Source organism: Dendrobium catenatum, unplaced genomic scaffold (genome assembly GCF_001605985.2).
Source record: "Dendrobium catenatum unplaced genomic scaffold, ASM160598v2 fragScaff_scaffold_1635, whole genome shotgun sequence".
NCBI lineage: Eukaryota > Viridiplantae > Streptophyta > Magnoliopsida > Asparagales > Orchidaceae > Dendrobium > Dendrobium catenatum.
In genome coordinates, this window is record NW_021320097.1 from 34,609 (window position 1) to 46,226 (window position 11,618).

The window sequence follows — 11,618 nt, forward strand, 5'->3', positions numbered from 1 at the left end:
CGCTAGACCCGCGTCGCATCGCCCCGCCCTGCGTCGCACCAGCCCCCCGTCGCCCCGCCCCAGTGTCAAGCCTGTTGCCAAGGTTGAAACAAGCAGGTTTGGGTTCACCCGAACCCGACCCGAACCTGAAGCAGGTCGGGTTCGGGTCCAAGAAATTGACCCGTTTGTAAAAACGGGTCGGGTCGACCCGAACCCGAACAGTGCCGGGTCAATTTTGGGTTTGACCCGAACCCGACCCGTGACCCGAAATTGACACCCCTACCCTGGATGATGCCCAAAAATAAGTAATTCCTAAAAAGATATGGCACGAGATTCTTTCTGTTTTGAGCCTATCGTCATGGCCGATACAAAATTGTCCAGGACGATATTTTTACATAATGACGGTTGATTTAATGAGGATGCCCTAATTAGGGTTTCTGTTTTTGAACCGATCGTACAGGCCGATTAAAAATCATCCCGGATGATGATACCAAAAATAGTAAACTCTAGGGGATAGTCAAAAATCTTCCAAGTTATAAAGCATCAAGAGCCACACCAAGTACAATAGACTCAAGAAAGAAAAAAGGGTATAAACTGACTTAGACCTAGTCTACGCATTCTTGAGCTGGTTACAAATTACAGTCAGATCGTGTGGACCTAAAATGTTAGAAGATAAGGAAGTCGTAGAGAAATTAAAGTATTTGCTATCATCAAAATCATAAACCACAAAACAGATTCGTAATACGGTGAGCCAACACCGCTAAGGATTTGTAGGCCATGGAGAAGAGCTAGAAAAAAAAAGAGATGCCTGGTTAAAAAAAGGGAGCAACAAGAGGACTTCCTACGAGGTCACCCATCCCAGTACTACTCTCGCCCAAGCACGCTTAACTATGGAGTTCTGATGGGATCCGATGCACTAGTGATGGTATGGTTGCACCCATAGTAATATGGTATCAAATTATTCTTAAGATGACGCCGTGGAGAGATGTTTTTGTTGCAGCTTCATTCTGACAAATCGTAGGGGTTCAAAAATGTATTGGGCTATGGTCATCGGTGCTCTATCCTACTTAGAATAAGAATTCCGGAATGGGGTCATAAGGTCGAATCAAAATCCTGGGCAGAAAGTTATTGTTGTTCCTGTGCAGTCGCCATGTAGGACCCACCGGATGCCTTCATTGGTCCCACGTTACCGGTTTCATCGCTTGATACATGGCGAGCCGACACCGCCAAGGGTTCGTAGGCTGTGGCAAAGACCTAGATAATAAAAAGAGATAGCTGGTTAGAAAAAAGGGTGCAACACGAGGACTTCCCAGGAGGTCACCCATCCCAGTACTACTCTCGCCCAAGCACACTCAACTGCAGAGTTCTGATGGGATCCAGTGCACTTGTGTTGGTATGGTCGCACCCATAGTAATGTGGTCTCAAATTATTTTTAAGTTGACGTCGTGGAGAGATTATTCTAATGCATCTTCATTTTGATAGATCGTAGGGGATCAAAAATTCATTTTTTGGCTGCGCATACCCAGCCAATGGGCTTATGGCCATCGATGCTCCATCCGGCTTGGAATAAGCATTCTAGAATGGGGTCAAAATGCCAAATCAAAATACTGGGCAGAAAGTTATTAATGTTCTGGCGCATTCGCCGCATAGGACCTTTTAGAAGCCTTCACAGGTCCACCAAGGCGGGTTTCCTCGCTCGATGCGTGGCGAGCCAACACCGCCAAGGGTTCATATGTTGTGGTGAAGATCTAAAAAAAGGAGATGGCTGGTTAAAAAAGGTTGCAACATGAGAACATCCTAGGAGGTCACCCATCCAAGTACTACTCTTGTCCAAGCACGCTTAACTACAGAGTTCTGATGGGATCCGGTGCACTAGTGCTGGTATGGTCGCACCCGTAATAATATGGTCTGAATTTATTCTTAAGTTGACATCGTGGAGAGATGATTTTGATGCATCTTCATTCTGCATACCGTAGGGGATCAAAAATGCATTTTTTTGGCTATGCATCGCCCGCCGATAGGCCTATGGCCATCGGTGTTCCTTCCAGCTCGAAATAAGCTTTTTGAAATGGGGTCATAATGATGAATTATAATCTTAGTTTTGCGGATCTATGGTTTATGATTTTGATGATAGCAAACATTCTTATTTCTTTACGATTACCTTTTGTACTGACATTTTAGGTACACATGATCAGACAGTAATTTGAACCAGCTCATGATTGGGTAGACTAGATCTGAGTCAATTTGTACACTTTTTTCCTTTCTTGAGTCTGATGTATTTGGTTTGGCACTTGATGATTTGTAACTTGGAAGAGTTTCTATTTTTCCATAAAGATTTCTATTTTTGGTAACATCGTGTAGGACGATATTTATATCATCCTGGACATTCTGTCCAAAAATAGAAACCCTAATTAGGGCATCCTCATTAAGGCAGTCGTCACATGTTAATCGGCCTAGACGATGCCTATATCAGCAAGGACGATAGGCTCAATTCAAAAATAATTAACCGCTATAATCAGATTAGGTATTCTTTATTATAGGAAATCGGCCATGATGATATACACATCGTCCAGGACGATCTAACTCAATTATGCCTAATTTGATCTGGTATCTTTGGAAATCATTATTGGCTGATTAATGTGATCACATTGTCCGTGACGATCTTAGGATCGGCCGGGACGATGTCCTAGATGATTTACATCGGCCAGCATTGATTCTGGACGATGATCAGGATGATTGAAATCAGTTTTAAACTAATCGGTCGGGACAATTGTGATATCGGTTAGGCCGATGTAACCAATTTTCTTCTAATCGTCCCAAATCATCTCGGGCTGATGAGCTGAATTTGTACTGATCGTCCAGGAAGATATGCCTATTATCCTGGACGATAATGTCGGCAACTTGCATTAATGAGCTCATTTTGAGATCTTCTATTTAAGCTATGACATAACACTTTGTAAGAGTCTTTGGCAGCCATTGTAGCTTCGTTGTTGTTGGGGAAACTTTAATAGAGAGCTTGAAAGGGAGTGAGGAAAGGGTGGAGTTTGAGAGAGCGAGAAGATCCTGTGAGGGGGGACTCAAGGGAGTGTGGAGGGTGTTCCACATGGTTGCTCCAGCAAGCTCGCACCTGAATACCATCGGATTCAAGGCTTATCTTGAGGGAAGTTCACCAAAGAAGAAGATCTCTTTGATGTCATAGGACCCGGCGACTCTGCCGCACCGGGGAAGGTGGAAGTGATTTTGTAAGGGCTTCTCCGCCTAGTTGTGGGGGCTAAAGAAGAGACACTTTTGTAGTGCAATACTTGGAGGGTGCCTCCAAGGAGTGGACGTAGGTCAAGGTGGAAGTGATTTTGTAAGGGCTTCTCCGCCTAGCTATGGGGGCTAAAGGAGATACACTTAGTTTAGTGCAATACTTGGAGGGTGCCTCCAAGGAGTGGACAAAGGTCAAGGTTTGACCGAACCACTATAAATCCAGTGTGTTCTTTTCTTATTAATGCTTCCGCATTTAATTTTCTCACTTTGGTTTTTCTGATTTAAAGATTCTTCTTTTCCAATTCACCCTCCTCTTTATTATTCTTGGGCCAGTTCATAGGGCCTAACATCCCTAACGAACTTTCACTTGGGTGGAAAGTTATTGATGCTCCCGTGTGGTCGCCATGTAGGACCTGCCAGATTCCTTCATGGGTCCCACAATACACGGTGAGCCAACAAGCCAAGTGTTCGTAGGCCGTGGCAAAGAGCTTGAAAAAAAAGAAGATGACTGGTTGGAAAAAAGGGTGTAACACGAGAACATCCTAGGCGGTCACCCATCCTAGTACTACTCTCATCCAAGCACGCTTAATTGCAGAGTTCTTTTGGGATCTGGAGCACTAGTGCTGGTATGGTCGCTCCCGTAGTAATATGGTCTCAAATTATTCTAATGTAGACACTATTGGTCGCCTTGGCCAACGGCGTGTTAAGTTAGTTGCTATTTGCACGCTTTACATTTTGCAACTTATATAGTTTTGATGATTCCAAACATTATTGTAAAAATATGTAGTTATCTCCTAACAATTTTAGAAGATTTAAGATTTGTATTTGCTCCTATGTGTGTTATCTAAATATCAGTGAAAAATCAAACTCCAGACTGCGAAGACTTTCAAATTCAATATCTTCAGCATTGATAATACTTTGTAAAATTTGATAGCTTGTACTTTTCTTTGAATCAAAAATTGATTGAAGAGAGTGATTATTTTAATTGAAGTAAATAAAAAACATACACATACCACATAAAGGATTATTTCATATATAATTTATTACCTGGATTGTACGGGAAGATATCCATTCGTACGAAACGAGCTTCTGACAGTTATCTCCTATTGAACACATGGAAACGAATAGGAAACTGGCTGAGAATAATTTTCTAAGTCCTATTTGTTCCAGGAAAAAAATTATAATCGATCCAGGCGATCTTGGTCTCGTGTTAAAATTTCGTTGCTCCAGACGAAAATTAATTATCGTTACATGAGCTATGGTCCTCTGTTGATTTTCGTCTAGTACGAACAAATTTTCGGTCCAGACGGATTAACCGACTACTAGAACGGTTTTCTATGCAGTTTTCATAGTAACCGGCCTTATAATAAACCGTTCGTACCGGTTAGACGGAATATTATTCATACGGGTACGATCATCTGTACGAAGACATTTCGCACTTTATACAAAATGGGTCGTTTTCAAATAGTTTAAGGTAAAATCGTTCCAGGATGAATCCGACGATCGTCACGGGAGGCATCCACTGCACTACATAATTGAAAACTTACAGTTTTTTGGACGGTTTTCTTATTCTTTTGTAAATATTATAGTCCAAAATTAGACTGTCACCCAATTTTTTTGTCAATTTGATCTTCGTGCTTTTTTGACTGAGAATAGCAAAGGGAGAGTGTAAGAGTTCATTTTCAAAGTCGCAGGATTTCTGACCCACTGGAGCGTAAAGGCTTCACTTGGAGTTCAAAGGTAAGAATCTCTACTTGTTGAATTGGGTATTACTTCACATCTTTTCCTTCTATCCTTCTAGATTTCTGTGAGAAGGATCTATCAAGGATATCTGGTTCTCTTTGCCGACACTTTGCGAGAGGTGTAAATAGCCGAAGGGTTCGTTGCCTTACACTGTAGAGAGTGTGATAGCCAAAGGAGTTCTCTGCCTACCACTTGAGTAGAGTTGGAATAGTTCCGAAAGGGTTTCTCTTGGCCCACACTAGGAGTAAGTGTGAAAAGACGGTACGGTTCATCTGCCAACACTAGGATTAGTGTTAAAACAAAAAGGACGGACGGTTTCCTGCCGCACCGGCAAGGTAGTGGTGAAAAGAGTGTGGTTGTAAAGGCTTCTCCGCCTTTGCTTGTGTATCATGTAAAGGGGAGATCACTAATTGGTATTAGCATGCAATATACTCAGGAGGTATCTGCCTTCTTTGGGGAGTTGGATGTAGGTCTGGTTTTTAGGACTGAACCACATATAAATTTCGGTGTCATTTACTTTTACTGTTTTACATTTCCGCATTTAATTTTTTTGTTTTTAAAAACTCTATGGTTGAAAACTTTATCTACAAAACTTAAAAGAAACAAATTTTATTTCGGTTCAATATATTTTTAAAAGATGGGCTTTAAAATTTTTAAACTACCAATTCACCCCCTCTCTTGAGTATGCCTTGGTGATATTAACTTAGGCCTTAACATTCCTAATTCATTAGACTCAAACAAGTGGTATCAGAGCATCGTTTCAATATCATTAAGTCTCTGACATATCTTTTTGATTAATGTAGATGGCTTACATTCGCGAAAACCAAAACACCGACCTGAGGTACTTCTATCCACATTAGACCTCCACTTGGTTTGACATATTCCTTTTGTCATTTGGAAAACACGGCATGTCTACTATTCTTACAGTCATTGATTATCGCAATGTGGATTAACTAGCTTTCCCCATGGGATGGCTTACACAAAACCAACTAGATAGGTTGATGGAGTACTATGCAGTAGAAAACCACCTTTTTGCAGATTAGGACTATAGAAGAACGTGAACTTGCACAAATTAAAATGCCAAATGTCTAAATAGTTTCTTTTGTGGCTTTAAATCTGTAAGACTACATTTGTGGGTTCTACTACCTGTAAAGTTTGGAATGGACAAGTATCGGATAGACTTTGTATAACTTATGAAGGACACAATTGAGGTTAAGCAATCAGACTTTCAAATCCTTTATTACATGACTATGATTGTTTTGCCCATGAAAACCTAATTGAATCTATTCCTGACAATGTACACAATATTTCACACAAATTGTCACTTTCTTGTGCATGCACATTGTAGGAAAATTAACAATGTGAAATGCCGAGATTAATAAAATACTTCGATGTTTTACCTACTGGCTTATGATGCTTAAAATTACTTATAATTACAGAGTCTAAAGATCTTAACATTTACTCTAATTGACTTAATCTTCTTTGGTTCACTCATTGCTTATGAGCAAGCGCAAGTAAGTCAAAGAAAAGAATTGATCTGCAGCGTGAACCACGAAAGGAAGAAAAAGATATTATGCACTAAAGGTGGAAGAGTCAGAGAAGTGAACAACTCACAACCTGAGGATGAACGAATGATATTGCACTGATGACTAGACCAATTCAGAAGCTTTTTAAAGAGGAAGCAGAAGAGACGCCAGCAAAAGGAACCAGACGGTAAGTTTAACAAAGAAATGGCAAGGTTCTAATGACAGTAATTTGTTTATGAATTCAGGAAACTAGGTTCATATTCAAAGACTTAATGCCCAAAACTTTCAAAGCGCTACTCCTAGCAAGGAGAAGGTAGAGGAGACAACCAATGCTAAAGAAGGGCAAGAAAGAAATTTCAAAGAGCTTATTTATGGACGCGACTCATTTTTCTAGACTCATCTGAGACGTGATAAAAGAGAAGATAGTCACCAATCTTTGCTTTAATGCCATGATAATGTAGATCACTCAGAACAAACGAACAGGTATTCGTGACTTAAACCTATAATGATAATTATTTTGAAGCTTTACTGTACACATATATGATGTCATTATAGGAAAATTGAAAAAGATGCATTGCCTAGTGTAAGTTTTTTAAATTGGAAAGAGCTTAAGAAGGAACCATTGAACATCCTTAGAAAAAGAGGCATGCATTAATAGATGAACAAACCACATGAAACTACTTGATGGAATATGATGACTTGAAAGTTAGAATTTTGAAAATCTAAAAAATCATCCTGATTGCTGATCTGAAAGAGATTTTTAAAAATTTAAGATGAATCTGAGAGGAAAACATATCGAATCAGTTTATACAAATCGACTCTTGGAAGAAATGAATTCATTTTATGTTAAATTGATTAATAGAGCTCTTGTAGTCGATAATAGGAGTACCCCCCCAAATATTGAAGATTTTAAATCCTAAATAATATGGGAATCCCTTAGAAACAAACAATAATAGTATAAAACTTAGGAATGCTTTTTCCTAATGTAAATGTTAATAATTGTGGATTTTGGAACATATAGCTTCACACCTTGTACTTGAAGATTGAAATCTAATTTGGCAACGCTATGTGTGAGACTAAAATGCATAAACTTTAGACATATCATATATTGCATCTGATTATAAATTGCTAAAAGGTGGAACCTAAACTTTGTTTGGGTTCCCAGGTCTAACATTTGAAAATTTAATGCCAAGGGATTGCTCTCACACAAGACCTACGTGGGAGCAATTTGTACCTGGACAGCGGATGTTTAAAAGCATATGATTGGAGATACTTCTCAATCATAACGCTGGAAGCCAAGAATTGGATGGTAAGCGTTACCACTTGGAGCATAATACCACAAAGAAAGTGGTTGACAGGTATGATTGGAAATTTCAAAAAACTTGTTTCATAAGACAATTGTGTTATTGGTTGAAGGCTAAAACATTAAACTGCTTAAGTATTAGTCAGCTGTGTGCACAAGCGAAGATTATAATGTAAAATTGTGTTACCTACTAGCTTGAATATTATTAAGGCCTAAATTGGAAGAAGTTTAAATGAAAAAAATGGTTAAACAATATTTACATTGCTAGATTTGAATTCAATTTTCAACCTCCTACTACTTTTTATTTAAAAACTGTTTCTGAAGAATCATGGCTTGTCATAGGAGGACTTTGTCATTCTAGTAATGACAAAAAAACAAGGAGAATTACCCAAAAGAACCCTTAGTGAGAGGTATACCAAAACTAGACTTTTACTAAGGACCATCTTGTGATGCATGTCAATTAGAAAAAATAAGTGAAGTCCTCTTTTAAGCTCCAATTAAGAGATCTTAGGACCAGTAAACCTTTAGAAATTCTTCACATGGATCTTTTTGGACCAGTCAGCGGAACTATAAGTCTCAGCGAGGGAAGATGATACGGATTTGTTTATAGTGGAATGATTTCTTTCAAGATTTCACCCTGGAGTTAGATTCTTTTTTCATAAAAGTGAATTATTTGAGGAATTTCAAAAAATTTTTCAACTCCCCCCTGTGATTCAAAGAAAATAGGATGTGAAATTATATCTCTTACAAAGTGATCATTGTGCGGAGAATTTTAAAAAATGAAAGATTTGAAAATTTTTTTAAAGAAAAAGGGATTGATCACAATTTTTTCTTCACCTAGAACCCCTCAACAAAACGCTTGGTAGTTGAAAGGAAAAAATAGAACATTAATAGAAGCCACCCTAGCAATATTGGCAGAATACTCACTTCTTAGATATTTTTTGGCTGAAGCGGGTTAGCTTCTGTTGTTATGTTCTGAATAGGGTGAATGTTGAGATCAAATTTAAATAAAAACACACCTATGAGTTGCTAAAAGCTTTTAGAACACCTAACTTGTCACATTTGCATGTTTTTGGTTGCAAGGTTGTGTTCATACATAATAATTGGAAAATCTGCTCTTAGGAAATTTGATCCAAAATCAGTGATGAAGGAATTTTCTATGTTTTGTGATTGGATATTCAAGTGTTCGGAAAATCTCTTTATAGAGTATTTCAACAAAAGAACTTTAGTCATTGAAGAAACAACACATTTGTAATTTGATGAAATCTGGAAACTTTGGAAGCGAGCCAATTGTTGGTTGTAAGAATAGATTGAGGGAAAACTCCCAAAAGATGAGTAGATTAAAGCTTTAGAAGAAAATGTGGAAGAAAAATTTGGAAAGAGAAAACCCTTTGCTAGAAATTGAAATTTTTCTAAAAAGCACCCAAGGGAATTGATATAGATGACACCTAGTGAGAGGTAGTTCTTAGAACTAGGCATGGATTAAACAAAAAGGGGGGGGGGAAAAGGGGGCGTTCAAAAAAAAAAAAATCATATCAACCTTTATTTCAATAATAGAACCACTAATATTGATCAAGCACTTTCTGATGAATTTGGATATTGGCCTATGCAAAGAAAGTTAAATCAATTTGTTAAAGAAATAAGTTTTAGGCGAATTAACTACGGCCAAAAGTTCCAAAAGTGTTGTTGGAAACCAGTGCGGTGTTCAAAAAATAAACTCATGACATGACTCAATAAAGTCAGCATTATGAAAATAAGGCCTAGATTTAGTTTGTTAAGGGTATAAATCAAAATTGAAGGGAATTGATTTTGAGGAGACCCCTTGGCAGCCCTGGCTAGTAGATGAACGCAATTAGGGGCTTTACTTGCCTTTGCCTGTTTTAAAGGTTTCTAAATTGGTTTCAAATGATGTCAAAAAAGTGCCTTTCTTGAATGGGTTATTGGAAGAAGAAGTTTTGTTAGAACAACCTCCACGGGCGTTTGAAAATTCAAAATACTTCAAATCATATTTTTAAGTTAAAAAAAAGGCTAATCTATATGCGATTGAAACAGGCACCTAGCGGCTTTGGTTATGAGAGCGATTGAGCACCTTTCCTACTTGAAATTATTTTTTGGAAAAAGGAGAGTGTCTCTTTTTAAAGAAATTTTGGAAAAAGATTAAATTAACTCATTGTTCAAATTTTATGTGTAGATGAGTATCATCTTTGGATATTCAAATAAAAATCTTGGGATGATTTTTCTAAAAACATCATGAAGTACGTGAATTTGAAAAGAGCTCTAATGGGAGATTTTAAATTACTTTCTAGGTTTTTAGCATTAAAGAAACTTGAGGGATCTGCTCATGAGATTACGAATTTCGACGATGTGATTATTTTCTACTTGAAGCTTCTAGAAATGTAGAAGTGACCGTCTTACTGAGCGAAATATTTCTATCAAAACTTAAATATATTAAGGAAATCCTCAAGAAATATGGAAATGAACAATTGCTAAACCTGTTTAGTACAACCAATGAAGTCTCCATCAATTTCAGTTGGATAAGGACCCTTAAAGGAAAATCTGTTGATCAAAAAGAAATATAGAGGGATTATTAGGATCTTGGATTTATTTGACTGCTAGCCAACCAGATCATTATATTCAATGTTTGCTTATGTGCTAGATTTCCAATCAGATCCAAAAGAATCACATTTGACAGTAGTGAAAAGGATTTTATGATGATATCTTACTAGGGAACTCAAAAACTAGGAATTTTGTTTATCCTAAGTTTAGCTCTTCATTTAAAAAATTGTGGTTTATTTCAGATTCTGACTTTGCAGGCTGGATAGCGTGCCGCATAGGAAAAGGCACTTCCTGGAACATGTCAATTTCATTGGCGAAATTCATTAGTTTCTTTGGAATACGGGTTCCAGTAGAAAAAAAAAATCGATAAGCCCCTATCTATCTGCAGAAGCAGAATACATTGCTATTAGAAGTTATGTGCACAAGCTACTTTGGTTAAAACATAAAGGTTGATTTGAATTTTAGGATAACGTATTAGGCACTATTTCAATTTATTGTGATTAATGACTATGATATTTGCAATTTTCCAAAAAATCTATTCAAAATATATTTAGAACCAAACACATGAACATTAAGGCCATCATTTCATACAGGATCATGTATTCAAGGGAGAATTGAAACTCATCACTGTTTCAACTGGAAAAATCAACTTGCAGACATTTTTACAAAAACCTTTGAGCTTTGTTTACCTTCAGTATATTAAGAACAAGCGCTTGATGTTATTGATTTGAATTGCTTAAATAAAAATGTTTTTTGAAACAATTGATATTTATTATTTTACTTAGTTTATTTTGTTTTTTATTTGTATGAATTTGTGATTTTATGAGTGCTTTATGAAATGAGTTTAATTTAGAGTCTGTGGTTTTGTCTTATATTCTATGTTTGAATGTTTGTTTGATTTTCTTTCAATAAAATAAAAATCCACAAATTATGTGGAATTCATCCGGCGACGAATCTTTTCAGTAACTGGACAAATATGTTGCAAAATTCAGTTTTGCTAAGAATTTTAAACCGATTTTGAGAAGCAGTTTTTAATTAGTTTGTCTGTACGATTTGAATGCATATCCAGACGAAATTTTTTTTTCTCTGACAATGTCGAGATCGAATGTTTGAATGCTAGCGGCGTGATGGATAAGAAGTCTCATAATAAATTATGAAGTTCGTCTGCTACGAACTTTTTGTTCGATCCAGATACGAACAAACGTCGTTTCATTTATAGGGGATGGTTTTCAACAACAGAAAAATCTCTCTCTTTTTAT

The 11,618-nt window shown here is 37.3% G+C and overlaps 3 non-coding genes and 1 pseudogene across 3 annotated transcripts; all 4 read right to left on the reverse strand.

Moving 5' to 3' along the window:
• Positions 1–799: 799 nt before the first annotated feature.
• Positions 800–918, reverse strand: LOC114581285. Its single transcript, XR_003703150.1, has one exon. It is a non-coding gene; the product is annotated as a 5S ribosomal RNA (ribosomal RNA).
• Positions 919–1,267: 349 nt separating this feature from the next.
• LOC114581262 lies at positions 1,268–1,386 on the reverse strand. Its single transcript, XR_003703145.1, has one exon. It is a non-coding gene; the product is annotated as a 5S ribosomal RNA (ribosomal RNA).
• Positions 1,387–1,755: 369 nt separating this feature from the next.
• On the reverse strand, positions 1,756–1,874 carry LOC114581274. The gene has a single exon (XR_003703147.1). It is a non-coding gene; the product is annotated as a 5S ribosomal RNA (ribosomal RNA).
• A 1,878-nt stretch (positions 1,875–3,752) lies between these two features.
• On the reverse strand, positions 3,753–3,871 carry LOC114581270 (annotated as a pseudogene).
• Between the last annotated feature and the right edge of the window lie 7,747 nt (positions 3,872–11,618).